Source organism: Balaenoptera borealis (assembly GCF_965194805.1).
Source record: "Balaenoptera borealis genome assembly, chromosome: 12".
In the NCBI taxonomy this organism is placed as follows: domain Eukaryota; kingdom Metazoa; phylum Chordata; class Mammalia; order Artiodactyla; family Balaenopteridae; genus Balaenoptera; species Balaenoptera borealis.
In genome coordinates, this window is record NC_138869.1 from 97,901,251 (window position 1) to 97,920,766 (window position 19,516).

Sequence of the window (19,516 nt, forward strand, 5' to 3'; positions counted from 1 at the left end):
CCAAGTTGCTGCACAACTGACCCTGATTTCAAAAAAATTATTATGTGGTAGGACAAACGAGACCCAAGTGCACAAATCCTGATAATAAATTGTGGAGTAAGAGAACTGCCACAAGAGAGAGTAAAACAATCTTCTATAAGTGGTGGAAAGGCAAGAGGGGACAAGGAAAATTTGTTTGGAGGATACAGAGATTAGGTTGGGCTTTGAAGGATGGTGGCAGTCTTGACAGACCTAAATGGGGCAGAACGGAGGCTTGGGGGAGAAGTAGGATGTGATGGGAATTTGTCATTTTGGGCCACCCAGATCCATTCACCCTACTTTTTTTTTTTTTTTTTGGCTGCACCACGCGGCATGTAGGATCTTATTTCCTCGACCAGGGATTGAACCTGTGCTCCCTGCAGTGGAAGCACGGAGTCTTATCAACTGGACCGCCAGGGAAGTCCCCACCCTACATTTTGATAATAGCTCTTGGCTTTCTTTGGGATGTCCACCCATGATGCCTTTCACTGGTCCAGCTGGGCTGTTGCCTTGGACGTGGCAGGGGACCAGGCCTGGCCAGTGGGGCTCAAGACTAAAGATGAAAGAAGAGTGACCAGACACTTCAGAAAAGAAGAGACAGCAATGGCAAATAAGGAGATGAAATTATGCTTGACATTGTTAGTCATCAGGGAAATGGAAATTAAAGCCAGTGAGGTACCACCATGCATCTACCATAATGTAAACAATTAAAAGTCAGTAATACCAAATGCTGGAGAGTATGTGGAACAACCAGAACTTTCATACTTTCATACCTTGCTGATGGGAGTACAAAATGGTACAATCAGTTTGGAAAACTATTTTCATATATAGAACCCAGCAATTCTTCTCTTCCTCTTTTAGAGATTTACTCAAAAGAAATAAAAGCATAAATCCACAAGAATGTTCATTGCAGCTTTATTCCTAATAGCAAAAAATTGGAAACAACCCAAATGTCAACCAACAGGGAAATGGGTAAACAAAATGTGTTATATCCATTCATTGGAATACTACTCAGCGAGTAAAAAGGAATCCAACAACTTGGGTGAATCTGAAAAACATTATTTTGAGTGAAAGAAGCCACATACAAGAGATTACACACTTGATCTCACTTATGTGAAGTTCAAGAACAAACAAAACTAATTTAAAGAGATAGAAATCAGAACAGTGGTTGCTATTGGGCAGAGAGGTAGATTAATAAGAAAAGGGCACAGAGGACTTTTTTTGGATATTGGTATATATATTTGTCAAAACTTATTGATTGTACATTTAAAATCTGTGCACTTTATTGTAGGTAAATAACACTGCAATTTTAAAAAAGCCAGAACATTTAGCAAAAGTTAAAAGAAGAAAAATATTTTAATAGTTCTACCACCCAAAGAAAATCACTATTGATGTTTGGCATAGTTCCTCCTAATATATTTTAATCTTTTTTTTTTTTTTTTTCGGCCGCGCTGCACACCTTGTGGGATTTTCCTTCCCCAATCAGGGATTGAACCTGGGCCCTCGGCAGTGAGAGCCCAGAGTCCTAACCACTGGACCACCAGGAAATTCCCCCCTTCTAATATATATATATATTTTAAATAGATTTATTTATTTTTTATTTTTAAAAATTTATTTATTTATTTATTTATTGTTTTTGGCTGCGTTGGGTCTTCATTGCTGTGTGTGGGCCTTCTCTAGTTGTGGCGAGCGGGAGCTACTCTTCGTTGTGGTGCATGGGCTTCTCATTGCAGTGGCTTCTCTTGTTGCGGAGCACAGGCTCTAGGCACGTGGGCTTCATTGGTTGTGGTACGTGGGCTCAGTGGTTGTGGCGCACGGGCTTAGTTGCTCCATGGCATGTGGGATCTTCTCGGACCAGGGCTCCAACCCGTGGCCCCTGAGTTGGCAGGCAGATTCTTAACCACTGCACCACCAGGAAAGTCCTAAATAGATTTTATTTATTTATTTATTTATTTATTTATTTATTTATTTATTGGCTGCGTTGGGTCTTCATTGCTGTGCTCAGGCTTTCTCTAGTTGCGACGAGCGGGAGCTAGTCTTCGTTGTGGCGCACGGGCTTCTCATTGCCATGGCTTCTCTTGTTGCGGAGCACGGGCTCTAGGTGCGCAGGCTTCAGTAGTTATGGCACACAGGCTTCAGTATTTGTGGCATGCGGTCTCAGTAGTTGTGGCTCACGGGCTCTAGAGCGCAGGCTCAGTAGTTGTGGTGGTTAGTTGCTCTGTGGCATGTGGGATGTTCCTGGACCAGGGCTCGAACCCATGTCCCCTGCATTGGCAGGCGGATTCTTAACCACTGCACTACCAGGGAAGCCCCCCTTCTAATATTTTTAATTTACGTGTGCTTATTTTAAAAATAGAGTTGGAACCAGATTTATATTTAACATTTGGTCCCCTTTTCAGTTAATGTTATATTGTAGGCATTTCTCACGTTATAATATGGATTTCAAAAAACACCATGAACGGCTGAACCAAGGTTCACTGTCTTCCCATTTCTTGCCTGCAGCAGTGTTCTAACCAAGTGATATTCAGGTTTCTAGCTTGAGCCACTGAATTTGCCTCATGACAAATTCTCAGAGAGAGACTAGATAAAAGAGAATGAACGTCTTTGTGTTTCTTGACACATATGTAGTTTAAACATTAGTTTTAGTGCCTTAGGAAGATTCAAGCACATATGTACAGAGCTAAAACAGCGCATGTCAGTCCGTTTTGCAGTTTTTCAATGGGTATTCTGTATTAGCCATAACCCAAATTCACTTCTGATCTCTGCTTTGCTTTGTTGTCTATACTGGAGTCATAGGGACACATGTCCATCCTGAAGTGAATTATTCCCTGGCATGTGTGGGGAGAGTTCAAATACTGTCGATCTCATTTGAATTTGTGGAATTAAAAAATATATATGTCAAGGCTGTTAGGCTAGCATTCTTGAGTCCCCATTGCCTAAGAGCTGGAGGCTTAGTAGCTCAGTGTGTAGCTTGACTCCTCTCTCACTGAAATGTCTTACCTCTGCTCCTGATCCCATTCCGGGAAAAGCTTGTGACCTTGGCTGGACCCTTTCTTGTCTAGGATCCCTTGGCTGCATGTCTTGTGGCATCATGGGACTCCTCACGCCATAGCATCTGTGGAGAAGACTCTGGCCAAGGCCAGAAAGGGGGAGGAGCTGACCGACCTGTTATTCTGTGTCAAACATGACCCAGAGGTTTCCTCATTTAATGGACACAACTGCCCTCTGAGATGGATGTTGTTCCTATTTTACCCAAGAGGAAACTGAGGTCCAGAGAGTTAGGTAAGCTGCTTATTGTAGAAATGGTTGTTCACAGAAGTGGTGTTTACGGTTTGAAGATAAAATAGCAAGTCATATCTTGCTCTTATTCCCCACCGTAGCAGCCCTTCCCTGGAAAGGCCCGAGGCTCTGTGTGGAAGGAGATAAGATGCCGCAGCTTCCAGCAGACCTGCATTAGCCAGAGCAATGTCAGGCACACTGTGTCCGGTGGGTATTTGAGAACAAAATATGTGTGGGGCAGGCTGAGACGTAGGCCGAATCAACACCAATCACTCATGGTGGCGCCTTTCAGTCAAACTGTGTTTCCATTAAGATGGCCGGTTTCCCACTAAGTGACTTAAAGATGAAGAGAAAACAGCTGACTCTGTGTGCGTCAGTGCTGCGTGTTTTCCCCTTGAGCTGCCCCTTCACCATGAATGGATGTTTTCAGCAGGAAATTAGGATGATGGAGGATGTTGGAAAGTGTCAGGTCCAACTCAGAGAGGGAATGGACACACAGTGAGTTTGGTGACATTCCAGGTCTAGATTTTGGACTCTTTCTCTATCCCGTATTTTTCCCAGAAGAGGATTGAGTATCAGTGACCTCTTTGGACACCTTAGGTTTCGGGGGAGTGTTTCAGATTCCTCTATCAAATGATTTTTCTGCCTGATGTTTGGCTCCTCACTTAAGACATGCAGAGCTTCCTAACCTTTCTCATTTGGAGGGACTCAATCAGAAATGAAACCATCGGTAAAGGCTGCTCTTGGCTGGAGGTGACACATCCCGGGACTCTGGCACTGTGGCTCCGCCTGGCTGTCCTGAGGTCTGAGGGTATCACCATCCTCACTGTGACCCAGGCTTTCAGCACACTGATTGGGAAACTGGCTTAAGTACCAGCAGAAACGTTGCAAGTACGACCTTAGCCTTAGGGTAAATGGTTTTTGGTATAAATTCCAAGGGTAAACAGAAGTTAAAGGATATGTCTTTATAATCTCTCTCTCACTCTCATTCTCTCACACACTCTCTCTCTTTCTCATACATTAAGTTGAAAAAGCAACTTTGAACTAATATCTTAGATTTATAATCTTATCTTTATATTGATGGGAATACTGTCAAGTGGGGGGGGGGGGAAGGGAGAGGGACAGAGACACAACCAGAAAGAGGAAGACAGATGGAGGAAGAAATTGCATTTCACCGGTAATATTCAGAATCACTCATCCATGGGTCATAAACCGTTGAAAAACTTCCTTGGAATTGTCTAGCCTTAAATAATGCTCTGGGTACTATTAACACAAATCTAGTAACTAAGCTGATTATGAAAATAGATAACAACGTGAAACAATGTATAAAGAAGGAATTTTGGCGTCAGTGAGATCTGGATATGAATCTCGGCTCTGCCACTTATTAGTTCTGTGACCGTGGGACGCTGTTGAAACTTTCTGTAAAATGGGGATAATAATACCAACCTTATGAGGCTATTCTGTTAATGGAGTGAGATAAGACATGTGAAAGCATTTAGGGCATACATGTAATTGGATGCTTAACTCACCTTAATTCTCTGCCTGGTAGCTTTATCCTAATATGGTCTCATGCTGCGGCACCAGTCTCACAGTGACACTTACAGTTTCTCTTGGCACTTCGGTAATTGCTACTAGTCTTTAAAATGGTGTCCAGAGTAGATTCATCTCACCATGAATTTTATGGTTCAATGAAGTCTAACGACAATATGAGAGGGTAGGAGGTGAAGGTGTCCTATTTGTAAACGTAGGCAAAATACGTTGCTCTCTTGAATGCGTCTGTTCATTTAGTATATTCATTCCCTGAATGAAAAGTGCTGTCCGTGAAATATTGAATCTCACGACCATCCCATGAAGTAGGTAACGTTTGTCCCATGTTACAGACAGAGAATCTGAGGCTGGGAGATTAAGTGATGTGTCTTGGGTGACTCTGCTAGTTAAGTGGCAGAGCTCGGATTCCAAGTAGGTTCCTCCTGATTCCAAAGCCTCCCCATTGTCCAGGTTTATGGACACAGAGTATGACCACAACAAAATAACATCCATGATCCCAGTGACATTGCTTGGGAGTCAGATGTTGTCTTCCCTTCCGCATGCTCTTTGGGTACAAGGCTTGCCTGAAAGTTGAGTACTCAATCCACCTCTCTGATCTAAGTTAAAATGGAGCCTTGGAGCAAAAAGGAAGAAGTTTGAGGTTAATAACATCACCCAACTATCACCACTGTTAACATTTTGGCTCATACACATCTTAATTTAAAAAAAATTTTTTTGTTTTGTTTTGGAGGTTATTTTACCATTTATTAGCAAGAAGGAACGGAACAATATGGATGCCAGAATCTTCTTACAAGGTTCTTACTTCTTGATCCATAGCTGGTTTTCTGACTCCAATTCAGAAAATCTTCCTGGTCCTCTCTTTTATTCCTCGGGGGCGAGGCTGTACCCAGCTCACACCCCTCTTCCCCACCTGATCAGGAATCATCCTCTTGGCTCACAAGAGATATCCCTTCCTTGGCATCTCTGAGGACCTAAAGGCTGGAATTCCTACCTGCCCAGGAATCATTCCTCTGGACATTTCCTAGGAATTATCTCTTTTGTAAGCCATGGGAGTGTACAATAATATTTGAGAAAAATTCTATTTCAAACGAATTAAATATTTAAAAAGATTTGGCTTTAAAGGGATAGGTCTTGGATATCTGAAAAGTTTACTTACGTCAACCACCTAAAGCACCTCATTCCCAAGTAAGGGGAGTTCATTCATGAGAATGGGAAACAACCCAAGCTTTGTCTTCCAGGGAGGGCTCTGGAACCCTAGAGACCAGAGTGTGAAACCCCATTATAGGCCGAGACATATGAGGCGTGTTCCTTAACCGCTCCGTTGCTCCATCTTCAAAATGGGATGATAATATGGATCTCACAGAGGTTCTGCAAGGATTAAATGAGGTGGTGTATGCTGTGATCTTATGGCATCAGGCCCCGGCAGCTGCTCAGAAGACAGTCTCCTATAATCAGAGCAAGTAAATGCAGAGGGCGAGACTGGCCATTCTCTCTTCCAGGAAACCCTTGGGTCTAAGTGTCTGAAATGGTAATCGTTCATTATTCGGCTGCGTGAGTTTTAAATTTGCTCTGTAGAAAGGACACGGAGGAGTTCAACAGGAACACCGTTTTTAGCTGTTTTGGAGTTTTCCCTCTTTGTTTAACATCAAAGTGGTCTGCAGTCCATTTGCCAGTTTATACATGTTCTTGTACTCAGAGAAAGGCTGGAGGAGCTGAGCTGGTCGCCTGGTTAGCTGTGACTCCCTTGCCGGCTGGCTTAAGAGGCCAAATGGACTCTACCCGTTCAAGGTTGTAATGATAAGGGAGTGGAGGTGGGGTGAGGAGAAGCTCCTTCCCTTTTGGAAGGAGACTTTGTGGAGGCCCCGCTAGTAAATCATTTGTTCCCTCTAAAATGCACTCTCATTCACACAGGCACAGACTCAGATGGTTCCCACTTGAAATTTCTCATCAAGTGCAAATAGCTCCCAGCCCCTCTTTGTGAGGAGGTTCAGCTTGTGAGCAGCCCTGGGGACTCACGTGTGGGTGGACAGAGCCCGGGCCGCACAGGAAGCAAAGTCAAAGGCTCACTTTGTCCCCTCCCCACCCCACTGCAACGTCCCCCCCATCCCATTCCCTCCTCCTCTCCTTCCCCCTCCGCTCTGAATTGCAGGAGAGGAGAAAACCAGCAGCAGCAAGGATTTAGCAGTTGGACCTGCTTGCCCAATCCTTGAGAATCACCCTGAAGCCTGTTATGCAGAAAAAAAGCAGCAGCAGGAAGGAACTTGGCTGGAGAGCTGGGGATTGCCCTCACCTGCCCGAATCTAACTGCTCCTGCCCCTCCTCCTGCCTGGCCGGGGAGAGCCGGGGGTGCCGCATGGCCGCCTCCGGTTGGGCTCCCCTGGGCCTGCCTCCCTGCCCCTCCGTCCAGCCCGGTCCAGCCCAGTCCAGCGTGCTCCGTGGGCTGAAGTCATTTGGAGCGCAGCAGGTTCGCCTCCCGTACGGGTGTGCAGCCGGGATAACGGTGATTAATGCATGTGTCTGGTGGGGCCTTCAGGGTAATTCGATTTGCTTGATATCTAGAGTGATCGCCCCTCCTTCCTGCCTGCTCCCTTTCTTTGCCCGAGTTTGTGGCAGCGTTTACCTTCGTTGGTGTTTTAAGGTGATGAATGACACTTGTTTCTGGTGTTTGTTTCCGCCCAAGTTTTAATTAAATTTTGCACGAGGCTTCTGTAATTACGGATCTGGGTCTCTCTCCCTCATCTTTCCTCTCCGAAGTTACTCAGCATTCAGAACTTTCCCCAGGTTTCCTTTCTCTCCTCCTCACCATCTAACCCCCGTGCTCATGGGCCCCCTCCTGCAGCCAGTACCTTCGGGTCTGTGGTCTGTGGTGCCAAAGCCACATCCTGCTCTGATGGCTTCCATTAGGCTGGAGGAGGGGACAGAGTCCCAGGAAGAGGAGCTCGCTTGCTGGAGGAGATCCAGGCTTGCCTTAGGTAATGAGACATCTGCAGACTCACCCCCTAAGTAGATGATACCGGGCCCGCCAGGAGGGTTTCTGTCTCTATCACGAGTGAGGTGAAGCTGTGTTTTCTTGTTCTTTTCCTTTTTTCTTTCTAAGAGCTGTGTGGAGGGAGAAGCAGCCTCTGTATGTTCCAACTGAGAGAATGCCCACACAGCCGAGACGGCAAGAGCGATGGAGTAATGGTCTAGGAAATAGACGAAGTGAACCAACCCAGGGTTGCTCTCTGCCTGCAAAGTGGAGATAAAATTAGAGCAAGTATGTCTTGTTCGACCTATGGTGGGTCCACAGTTCAGGCCAAGAAGTAAACTGAATGTGCTTCTGAGGTTGCAAAAATTGGCTAAGTTTCTTCAGTTGTTATCCACCTGCTTTTGTTTTGGTTTGCCTGACTCACTCTTAGAAAACTCATAAGGAAGATATTCCAAACTGGAAGAGCAGAAAAAGATCTTATTCTTAAGAAACCGTTAAAAGAAATTTGAGGCCAGAACGGTTAAGGGGATGACCTAGTAACACCTTTATGGTTTCAACATGGACTTATTATTAAGACCGAGCTCGGGACTTCCCTGGCGGTCCAGTGGTTAAGACTCTGCATTTCCACTGCGGGGGGCACGGGTTCAATCCCTGGTCGGGGAACTAAGATCCTGCCTGCCTCGTAGTGCTGGGTGTTGTGAGGACACAAATGACAAGGAGTGTGGTCCTTGCCTGCCCTGACGTAGCTTCGAAACCCTGTGGGGGACAACAATAAGGTTAACACATTTAAAATAGTTCCAAGAGGCCACGTGGTGCTACGAAGGAGAGGATGGAGTAGATATCAGGACAGGGATTCTCTTCCCTCCTCTGCCACTAAGGAGTGCTGAGGCCCCGGGCAAGTCATTGCTCAGGCTTTGTGTCCTCGCTCTGTATTAAGGGAGTCAAACGAAATAACCTCCTAAAGTTCCTTAGAGCCTGAATCTTCAGAATCTAATTACCACCACCAGTGCATCTGTTGTATAACCAAGCAATAAAGGGACGGAGGCTGTGAGCCCCAAGTTCAGGAAGGGCTTGTGTCTCCGTGGAAGGGAACGGCTTGAGGAGGGACCCCTGAGGAGCTGGGGCTCAGGATGGACATTGAAACGTGGGCAGGAGATGCAGTGGCATAATTGCAAGGTGTGTTTGGAGAATGGGGCATAGGCCAAACGGTCGGAGCAGTTTGTGGAGGTTGGTAGTGAGGGGGAAGTTGGAAGGTTGGGCTGGGGCCAGATGGGAGGGTAGTGAACTCTGGCCTAAGGAGTTAGAACTTGAGCTTGTGGGTAAAAGGTGGTTATGGAAGCGGTGGTGTAACAGAGGGGAGGCTGCACAAGGTGTGTTTCTGGGATAGTGTGGAAACAGACCGGCCTTTGTTTTTGGCATAAGAACTGGCCTCTCCATGGTCAGAAGTTTCACCTCGCCGGACTCCCCTTGCTCCTGGACACGGCTCTTCCCAGCTTGGTGGCGCTCAATCAGCCAATGACAGAGCACTGGGTCAGAGCACAGGGGAAAAGACAAGTGATAGCCTGGGAGAGTGGTAATTGCTTAATTTTTTTTTTTTTTTGTAAAATATACACAGCATAAAATTTAAATTTTAGCCACATTCAGGTATACAATTTGATGGTATTAAGTATATGCACATGGTTGTACAACCAGCACCACTATCCATTTCCAGAACTTTTTCATCATCCCAAACAGAGAGTCTGTACCCATTAAACAGTGACTCGCCATTCCTCCCTCCCCCCAAACTCTGGTAACCACATTCTACTCTCTAGAGTAGAATGTTTCTATAAATTTGCCTGCTTTAGGCACCTCATACAAGTAAAATCATATAATTTTTGTTCTTTTGTGTCTGGCTTATTTTACTTAGTATAATTTCCTAGAAGTTCTTCCATAATGTGACATGTACCAGAACTTCATTCCTTTTCAAGGCTGAATCATATTCCATTGTATGTTTATACCACATTTTGTTTATCCGTTCATCTGTTAATGGTCACTTGGGTGGTTTTCACTTTTGGGCTATTGTGAATGATATTGCATTTAAAAACTGAAATTTGGCTGAGAAAAGTCATACCCTCTATGCATGAGAAAAACATTTTTCTGCAGAGAACTTTGAGGAAGTGAAGGACTCAGACGCCTCAGGTGTGTTGGCTGACTTGGAGAATGGGATCTGAGGGCTGTAGGGGGTGTGAACTGGAATGGCTTTTCTGACAGCTACTGAAAGCTCCGAATAAGATGATTAGACAAGGTCTTGGCAGAAGGAAGGAAGCCTCCTCGGGAAGGAAGCAGAGAATCACTCTTCTGCCCTCCGTACCTGCCCCTGGGTTTCCTCTCTGCTTCCACTCCTGCCCCTCAATCAAATCTGCTCGCAGAGAAGGGCTATTTGTCGGACTAAGCACTGACTGACCTTAAACCAATTTGTTGTTTCTCTCAGGAGTATTTGCATTTTAAATCTCATCTCTCGTTAGGGAATAAAATGAGATTTTGTTAATTGTCAGATGGATTCCAGCATTTGACCCTCAGGCGGAAGAGGTGCGGGGCTTCTTTCCTGACCTCCCCCCCTCGCTGTAAACTTCTCTAAGTTGCTCTCTTCCTCACATGCACCGTTTGGGCTTGAGGAGGAAGGTATTGGCGCTTTTGGGAAGCCTTTGCCCTCGCAGGAGGAGTGGGAGAATGGAGTAGAAACCCAAAGGATGGAGGAGCGTCCCCTCGCTTTTGCTCCTTATTTTTTATTTTTTTAAAAAAAATTTTATTATTTATTTTTGGCTGTGTTGGGTCTTCGTTTCTGTGCGAGGGCTTTCTCTAGTTGCGGCGAGCGGGGGCCACCCTTCATCGCGTTGCGCGGGCCTCTCACTATCGCGGCCTCTCTTGTTGCGGAGCACAGGCTCCAGACACACAGGCTCAGTAGTTGTGGCTCACGGGCCCAGCCGCTCCGCGGCATGTGGGATCCTCCCAGACCAGGGCTGGAACCCGTGTCCCCTGCATTGGCAGGCGGATTCTCAACCACTGCGCCACCAGGGAAGCCCGCTCCTTCTTGTTGCCAGAGCGATCCCGGCGCTGTCCCGGGGGTCTATGTAGAATCTTGCGGTTTTGTCCACTTTTCTGGGCTGGGGACAGTTGGGGGGCATGACTCCCTTTCTGTGGGGACTACCTGGAGATTTTAGCACTGGGGAAGTTTCCCTAAATTGGTTTCACAAGGCGTGACCAAGCTGCGGGGATGGGGGATGCTGCAGCCATTTGCATGCACGACTGCAGGTGATTCAGAGACCGGCTTCTCCCAGTGTTCTGACGGCCAGTGCACACTTCTGGTGATGAGACTCACCTCAGGAGTCCCCACCCTGCCTTCACATGTCCAGCCCCTGGGACTCAGAGGAGGCTTGTTCTATCCCAGGAAGTCTCACAAAGCAGAGGTGACAGGAGCTGTGATTTTTGGGTGTGTGTGCTTCAGCCTGGTGGAGCAGACAGAGAACAGGCTGAGTATGCAACCGCTGTGGCAGGGTGTGTCAAGGAATTTGCAGAATCCTTTCTCTTTGGACATTAAATAAGGAGGACAAAGGTGGTATATGGCTATCAAAAATTCAGTCAGCTAGTCAGTCAACAAACACTTAACGGGTACTTCCTATGTACTGGGCACAGGGGATAAGGAGATAAAAGAAAGGTCTGTTTTCTGTGTGAACAAACTCAAGATGAGGAGAAAGGCAAGTACATAATCAATTATAATACAGAGTGTGGAAGATTGTATTTCCCCCAAATGACCACAGTATTTGTTCTAAAATATGGTATATGAATAGAAAATTTGAGGCATAGCCAAGAGATCAGGAGATAGTTACCACTGAAAAGATAGTTTGTTATACTCACAGATTCCAAGAGGAGGGGGCAAGCCCTGCCACGAGGGGCCACATGGGAAAGCACCAGTGTCATCAAGAGGCAGAGGGAGAGAGAAAATGTGGGTCAGAGCCTTTATAGTGGTTTCTGTGGGAAGGAACCATGAGGCAGGAAAGACAGGCTTAGGACTGACTAGTTTGAATAATTTCATCAGGCTCTGGGGCATAGGGGCTGTCCCTCATGGTCTGGTACCAGGCCCTGGGATGATTAGGGCAGGTACATAGTGGCCCAGAGTGTGAGAGCCGATAAGGGGGATGGTTGGGGTGTGGGCTCTGGATTGGCTGGTGTGTATTTGAAAAGTGCACTTGTGGGTAAGTTGTTGATTATCTCTAGGAATTGGTTAACCCTGGGAGGGCAGTCTCTCCAAGGTCAGCAAGGCCCCAGATATCAAAGCATCAGAATACAGAAAATAAAAGACATGGCCAATACAGTATTATTTCTGGTCCTACATGCTTTTTCAGATCCTGCCACTGCCTCATCAAAAGGGGAGTCTATTTCCTCTGATCTTGAGCTTGGAGGACCTTTGTGATGGCCTCAATGAATAGACTGGAGGAAGTAACACTGTGTAGCTTCCAAGGTTAGGCGATTCAGGGTGATATGGTTCCCACTTGGCTCTTTTCCTGTTGGAACACTTGCCCCTGGAATTCAGCCCCCATGAGGAAGCCCAAGGCACCTGTAGAGGCCATAGGTCTGTGTTCTGATCGAGAGCCCCAGTTGATCGAAGGTCCCAGTTGTTGCCTGCGTCTAGCACAGGGCACGTGAGTGAATATGGCATAGGATCCCAGTCCCCAGCCTCCAAGCCACCCCAGCTGATGCCAGAGCAGAGAAAAGCCGTCCTCACCGAGCCTGTCCAAATGCAGATTCATGAGCAAAAAAAAATGGTGTCATTACTTTCAGCCACTGGTCTTGGGGTGGTTTGTTGCACAGCAGTAGGTAACTGGGACAAGGGATAAGATGATGCTGGGTTCGGGGGTAGCACAGGATGTTTTGAGTTCACATGAGGAGGGTAGGGATGGGGATAAGGATGGAGACAGGTCAGAAAAGGCAACATAGAATTAATAATAGTAACCAAGGGACTTCCCTGGTGGTCCACTGCCCGGGTTCAATCCCTGGTCGGGGAACTGACATCCTGCATGCTGTCCGGTTCAGCCAAAAGAAAAAAAAAAGAAAGAAAAAATAATAGTAACCAAGTTGAGACCTTACTACATGTGTAAGCACTATTTTAAGCACATTAAGTTCATCTGTTTCCAGTCCCAGCACTTCTGACACCAAAGGTATAGGATTTTTTCTCACACCAACCAACCCTCCAACTCTCTAGATACCAGCTGGGTATCCTACAGTTCGATCAGTTCGATTCAGTTCTAACAGTAACCACCTGGGGTTAGTGCAGACACCACAGGTTAAGGGTTCAGCCCCCAAAGACTGCCTGCCTCACTCCCTCCACCTGCAAGGCCCAGGTTGTGATCTATACTTCTGAACAACTGGCTATAAATCAGAGCTCCTACCCCCCCCCCCCACCCCAGCCCCTTCTCAGGTTCCATACTTCGCTAGAATGGCTCACAGAACTCAGGAAAAGTTACGTACTGTTACCAGTTTAATATAAAGCCCACAACTCAGGAACTGCCAATGGAAGAGATGCATAAGGCAGGGGATGGGGGCGGAGGGGGTGCTTCATGCCCTCTCCGGGCACGTCATCCTCCCAGCACTTTGATGTGATCACCAACCTGGAGACTCTCAGAACCCATCATTTTGGGGTTTTTGTTATGCAGGCATGATTGGTCAAATCACTGTCCGTTGGTGATTGAAGTCAGCCTCTAGCCTCCCTTACTTCCCAGGAGGTTGGGGGTATGGCTGAGAGTTCCAATACTCTGGCAATCAGCCCCCATCCCCGGGCTATCTAGGGGCCCACCAAATGCCACCTCATTAGCATAAACTCAGGTATGGTTGAAAGGGGTTTGTTACGAATAACCAAAAAAGCTCCTATCACTCAGGAAATTCCAAAGGCTTTAGAAGCTCTGTGTCAGGAGCCTGGGAGAAGATGAAATGTATATTTCCTACTGTATCACAGTGCATTCATTTCATCCTTCCAACAAGCCTATGATGTCAGCACTATTCCTACTGGGGCTGGGGAAACTAAACTCAGGAAGTCACACAGCTAGAGGAGCCTACAGAACTGGGATTTCTATCAGGTAGCCTGACTTCAAGTACATGCTGTTAACTGCTAAATTTTGTTGGTTTATTGATTCCACGGCCTCTTTCTTTATCACAGAAATAACAGGGACCATTCGTTCACTCAGTTAACACACATTTATCGAGTGTGTGCTTTGAGCTGATTCTGAAGAATGAGCAAGAGTTAGAAGGCTTACAGGAGAAGGAAGATACGATGCTCTAACAACAGAGAGAAAAACCTGGTGCCTTTTATTTTAACCTTTTTATTTTGAAATAAAGATCAATTTATAGGAAATTGTAAAAAGAATGTCAGGGAGTTCCCGTGCACCCAACAGTCCTTCTCTCCTGAAGCTGGCAGTGAAACTGAGTCCCCCTAAAACCAAGTTCCTCTGCTGAGTTTGTGATTAATCTCTCTACCCAAAACTTCATTCCCTTTCTTGTCCCACCCCCTGTTCCCCTCAAAATTGAGGAGTATCAAAGAAAAAGGGGGCCTTCCCGGGTACAAAAGCCCCTCCATGCGTGTCCCTCCCCCCAGCACACACTCTAGTTTGTAGAAATGGTACTTAGTCTCTCAGGACTTCCCAGAGTTCCAAAGAGCCGATTCAAGCCGTTACTAATTAGGGATGTGAGGGAATGCAGGAACAAAGGGAAAGCAGTCAAGAAACAACAGTTCGGCAAGAAAACAGAGTCCTAGTGTCTCCTCAAGGATATACATAACAATCTGACCTGTGTCTTTGCGCTGTTCTGCAGGCACGAAGGCCCTCACCCAGGTGGAAGATGGTGACTCCATGCTGAGACCCCAGACTTCTGTTAGAACCTTCCTAAGAGAGGACTTGCAGAGCTGAAAGGGAAGAGAGAGGATGTGGACAGCGGGTGAGAATGTGCGGCTGTGGAAAGCGTGCAGGCAATGACCACCCTGACCTACGACCTATGACCTAGGCCAGTCTTCCTCCGCCCCTCCTTGGGCACTGCCTCTCGAGCTGCCCCTCGATCACCGGCTTCCCGGCTTTGCTGCTCTCCTCCCTCCTCCCGCCCTCTGGCCCATCTGACTGTGGAAACAATTGCGAAGGATTATTGCATTGGGGTTTTATATAATATGGAGTGAAGTGTAGAGCACACCTTTACAGTTTGTCTCATTTTCTTCCTGTCACTGAAGCAAAGTGTTGAGAAGAGGAAGTCATTTTACAGTTGCCGCAGCTGCTACTGAATTTAGATTGGAAAAATGATTTGCGCGAGCAAAGCGGCGATCAGGTAAATCCCATGAATTTGTTCCTTAAAAAAAATGTGTTTGTGAGAGAGAGGACGGGACCAGGGAAGCAGTTTTGTCGGCTTCTGTGCGCCAACCTCAGAGACGCATTGGGCTGATAGGAAAGGTGAAGGCCTTTCAGCCCTTCGGTGTCTGATAAAACCCTTTCCTTTTCCTCCACCTCATTTAATCCTCACAGTGAGATGGGTAAGGTGGCCTAGGGGTTACATTACGTCCAGCTTATAAATAAAGAGAATGAAAGATACACAGCTAACAAGGAGAGGGTCCAACTCCAACCTCTGAATGACGTAAGAGCCTCTGCTCTTTGGATGACCCTTTGAGTGTATGTGGTCCCACTAATTTTCAGATGAGATTCACACTTTGAGGAGAAGCAGGGGAAGACATTTGCCATTTATTTCATGCTCATTTTGTGCCAGGGACAGGGAAGGGGTGGCTTACATTAGTTATCTCATTTAATCCAAGACCTGAGAACACCAGGACCCAAGAACAAAAGTCTTCTGCAGGGCTGGCTTTTAATAAGACAGGAAATGATCACAGTTGCCTTTGGTGGCCTGGGCTTCGCTTGGACGGAGTCTTTCTCCTTCTGAGCTGCCTGCTCCCAGGAGATAGAAGCTCCACTCCTGCTGCTGTTTATTAAATCAGGGCTGGGCCTTGTACGCTGGGGCCCATGTCTCCATGAGCTTCTGCAGCCCCTGGTAGATGTGAGGCCCCTGTGACTTGCTGCAGCTACTCCCCCATCATGGGTCCTTGTCTGCAGGCTCACCAGGACCTCCAGCCCCTGCGGAATCTCTACCAGGTGTTTCCAAGAGCGCTCAGGAGTGTCCCGCAGGCGCTACTGACAAGGCTGGCCCTACGCTGGGCCTGCTCTGCCTTGTCTCCTAGGGTGCTGGGCCCCTGGGTGTCTGTGCTCAGCAGTTCTCTGTGGAGGGGCTGCCTGTTCTGAGCAGCAAGTGCCCCCACGTTTCTCAAAATTTCAGCAACACGGCTTCTCGGCTTCTTCCGAACTCCTGGTCACCTTAGGACACAGTTTTGAGTGCCAGGTCCTCGTGAGAGGGAACTTTGATACCCAGTGTGCTTGGCTCACGCCCCTGAATGACCCCAGGTTCCAGTCGGGGACTCAGGGTCAACCCACCTCTCTGCAGATGGCCGTGACTGCTTACTGGGTCAAGCTCAAGGGCCTGGCTCCTTCTCGGCTCTGGGCGAGGTCTCTCTATACCATTAATAACTGATAGGGGAGTGTCAGTTATTTATACCCCCCTCAATACTAAAATGTGAGTCACTGATAAAAAGCAGTCAGCTATTGTTGATTATCGACACTGTGCCAGCCCCAATGCTGGGAGCTTTATGCACGTTATCTGCTTTTAATCCCCAGAACGACCTGAGATGCACAGCTTACCACCCGTGGGATCAGAGGTCAGTGGGAGCCGGCCGTGCAGGATGTCCAGGGAAGTGACTGCACCTTTCTGTGCCTTAGTCCTTCATCTATAAAATGAGCCGTTAGACCATACGTTCTTTAAAATCCTTTCTGACTCAAACTCACTTCTGTTGCCTTTCTAAGGAATATCTGCAACCTCACAAAAGTCATAACTTAAGCCCCCAAAAGATGCAGGGCTGATTGTAGAAACACCTCTAATATCTACATATCATTATATCAGTGGGTTATTATTCTGAGGAGGGAGTTGTTTAAAACTGTCTGCTACGGTTATTTTTAAATTTCAAGTCAAAAAGCTCACCTTGGACTGGCTTAGCAAGTAGGGGACTTACTGGCTCATCTCTGAAAGGTCCAGCGCTGACAGTGGGCATCTGCTCTTTCCGTCTACAATCTGCAGGTTTTGCCTTTGCCCTTGGTTCACCTTTGTCCCCACGTAGGGTTCCTTCATTTGCAGGCCAGTCATCCAAAGCAATAGGGGCTTGCTGTTGTCGAGGGAGAGAAAGCACTGCTTCCAAAGTCGTTGAACAGTTTTTACTTTCACACGGGTTGGTTCATCCCTGAACTGCTCTAAATAAATACTAAGAGTTGACTGGCATGGGCCTAGGATATTATCCATACTTAAACCAAGCACTGTGGCACAAGGGATAATATTTTATGGATTGCTAGATGCCAATCGGAGTCTATCCCTTAGAGCTGGGGGTAGATTCAGTCCTACCCAAGACTCCTTGATGCTGGGCAGATTCTCCAAAGGAAATTCTGGGTAGTATGTCAGTCAGGACAGAACATGTATGTTATGCTGCAGTAGTAAACAAACCCCACATCTTAGTGATTTGAAACAATAGAGACATTTCTTGCTCAAATCTGACGCAGGTTCAACAGGAAGGCTCTGCTCATGGGGGTCATTCCCAGACCCAGGCTGATGGGGGCTCAGTCTCAGCATGAGCTTTCACTGTGAGTGTGGTGCGGGGGAAAGCTGGAGAGACCAGCACCAGCAGGTAAATGTGTCCACCTGGAAACGACAGGCACCACTTCTGCCCACTTTTCACTGGGGAAAGCAAGCCAATTAGCGATGTCTACCTTCAAGGGGGCAGGAAAGTGCAGTTCACCTGCAGGCCTGGACAGAGAGGGGAGCTGTGTCAGTGAACAGCAATGACGTCTGACACAGCAGGAACGGATGCAGATAGATCATCAACAAATACTCAAGGCGATACTTCTGCAATCATAACAGAGGGATTTGAGGGGTGGCTGTGATACACTTGGAAAGAGCACCAACTTAGAGGCCGAGCACCTGGGTTGGAGTGTGATTGAAATTTACCAGCTATGTGTCTCTAGGCAAGGAATCTTTGAGCATCGGTTTTCTCAACTATAAAAATAGGGATGACAGTATTCATGCAGAGTCTTTATGAGGTCCAATGAAATAACACATGTGAAAGTACATTGCACATTTGTAACTGCTGTGTGCTATGTAAGAATTCTTGTAACTTTTCTTTGACTTCTTCTACTTAAGTAAAACCTTAACATCAACACTTGTCAGTTCTGGAATGAGCTTTGGGAAGGCAATTGCTGACTCAGCCTTTGGACCTCTGTTCACCAATCTGACCCTACGCTACTCTCCCCAAATGTAGGATGATAGGAATGGTTCTGATTTTCCAAATAGTCTCCTGAGGGAAAATGTTCCTCTCTCTCATTTGTGCTTTTATTTCACACTGTGTCAGTGGTCTATTTCCTCACAGATGATATATAGTTTTAATTCTGTAAAGGTTTTGGTAAAGTGAGCACTCTGAACTCTCCAAGAGGGGCTGGTGGGCTGGAACATGGTATGATGGCAGAGGTTGGTTCCTGAAGCATGAAGATCTGGGTTCCATTCAGGGTTTTGCTACCTGTGAGCTGTCGGACCCCAGGCAAATCCCCCAGTCAATTCAGCCTCAGTTTGGTAATTTGTAAAGTGCAGATAAAAATTCCAGCCCCATCTTCCACCGAGGATTTTTGAGAGGATAAAGGAATTAGTGTTCCCATTATATATCCCCAAATATGCATTGAATACTTTCAAGGTGGGAACAAGGCACTGAGCCAGGTGCCAAGGGTAAAGCAGTTAACTGGATGTGCAGGATGCCAGCATATGTGCGAGGCCCGTTTGGTTCTCTGGGGGTGGCTGGGGGGCCTAACCTCATGGGTCTCGAGCACTCTGGCTATTGTGTGTACTTTAGCCATGGCAGTATGTGAGGTGGGAAGATGGGGAGAATTCAGGGGAAGATGGGTGCCCCCAGTGGATCACACTGACTGCTCCCTTCCAGTTACCCCTCCCACTTTTGGTGGCCCCATCAAGAGAAGTTAGAAGTGGGTGGTAATAGGGGTGGGTGGGTACCCAGTGATGGAAAAGCAGAGAGTGAGCGTGTGACAAGGGTATTCATCTTGAGGGCCCTGACTGGCATATGGCAGTGTCCTCGGGGTGGTGGCTTACCTGTACAGGTAGTAAAGGAATGCCCTTCTGGGGTTTTGTAAATCATTCTTTCGACCCAGTTTCCCAATTTGGAGGGAGCAAGGGGCGAGTTTTACTGGAAGTTTTACTCTTCACTGGAAGTCGTGTCACCCCACCTCCTGGGCGAGTACTGTGCCTTTTGGTCTCGCGGAGAGCTCCAAGGAGGTCTCCATCCCTTCGAGGCTCTGAATCAGCCGCTGTTCCCCTGATGGGTTTGCTGGAGCAGGGCTTTGGGTGAGGGCTAATTAGATAATGCCTGGGAAGCACTTGGAGTTCCTTGGAGACGGGCGCCTCTCGATGTATTATTAATAGGGGTGGGCACAGGGTTTCCAAACAAAGACGTGCCCGCTTAAATACCTGGGCTCGGGGGAGGGAGGGCAGGGGGAGGGCTGGAGAGCAAACCCAGCCAAGAGAGCCCGTCCTTTGGGAAGGCCT

General features: G+C 47.1%; 1 long non-coding RNA gene across 1 annotated transcript; it reads left to right on the forward strand.

Annotated features, from left to right (window-relative positions):
• Positions 1-6,815: 6,815 nt before the first annotated feature.
• LOC309607189 lies at positions 6,816-19,405 on the forward strand. The gene is made up of 3 exons (XR_014232316.1): positions 6,816-7,817; positions 14,654-15,154; positions 16,543-19,405. It is a non-coding gene; the product is annotated as an uncharacterized lncRNA (long non-coding RNA).
• The last annotated feature ends 111 nt before the right edge of the window (positions 19,406-19,516 follow it).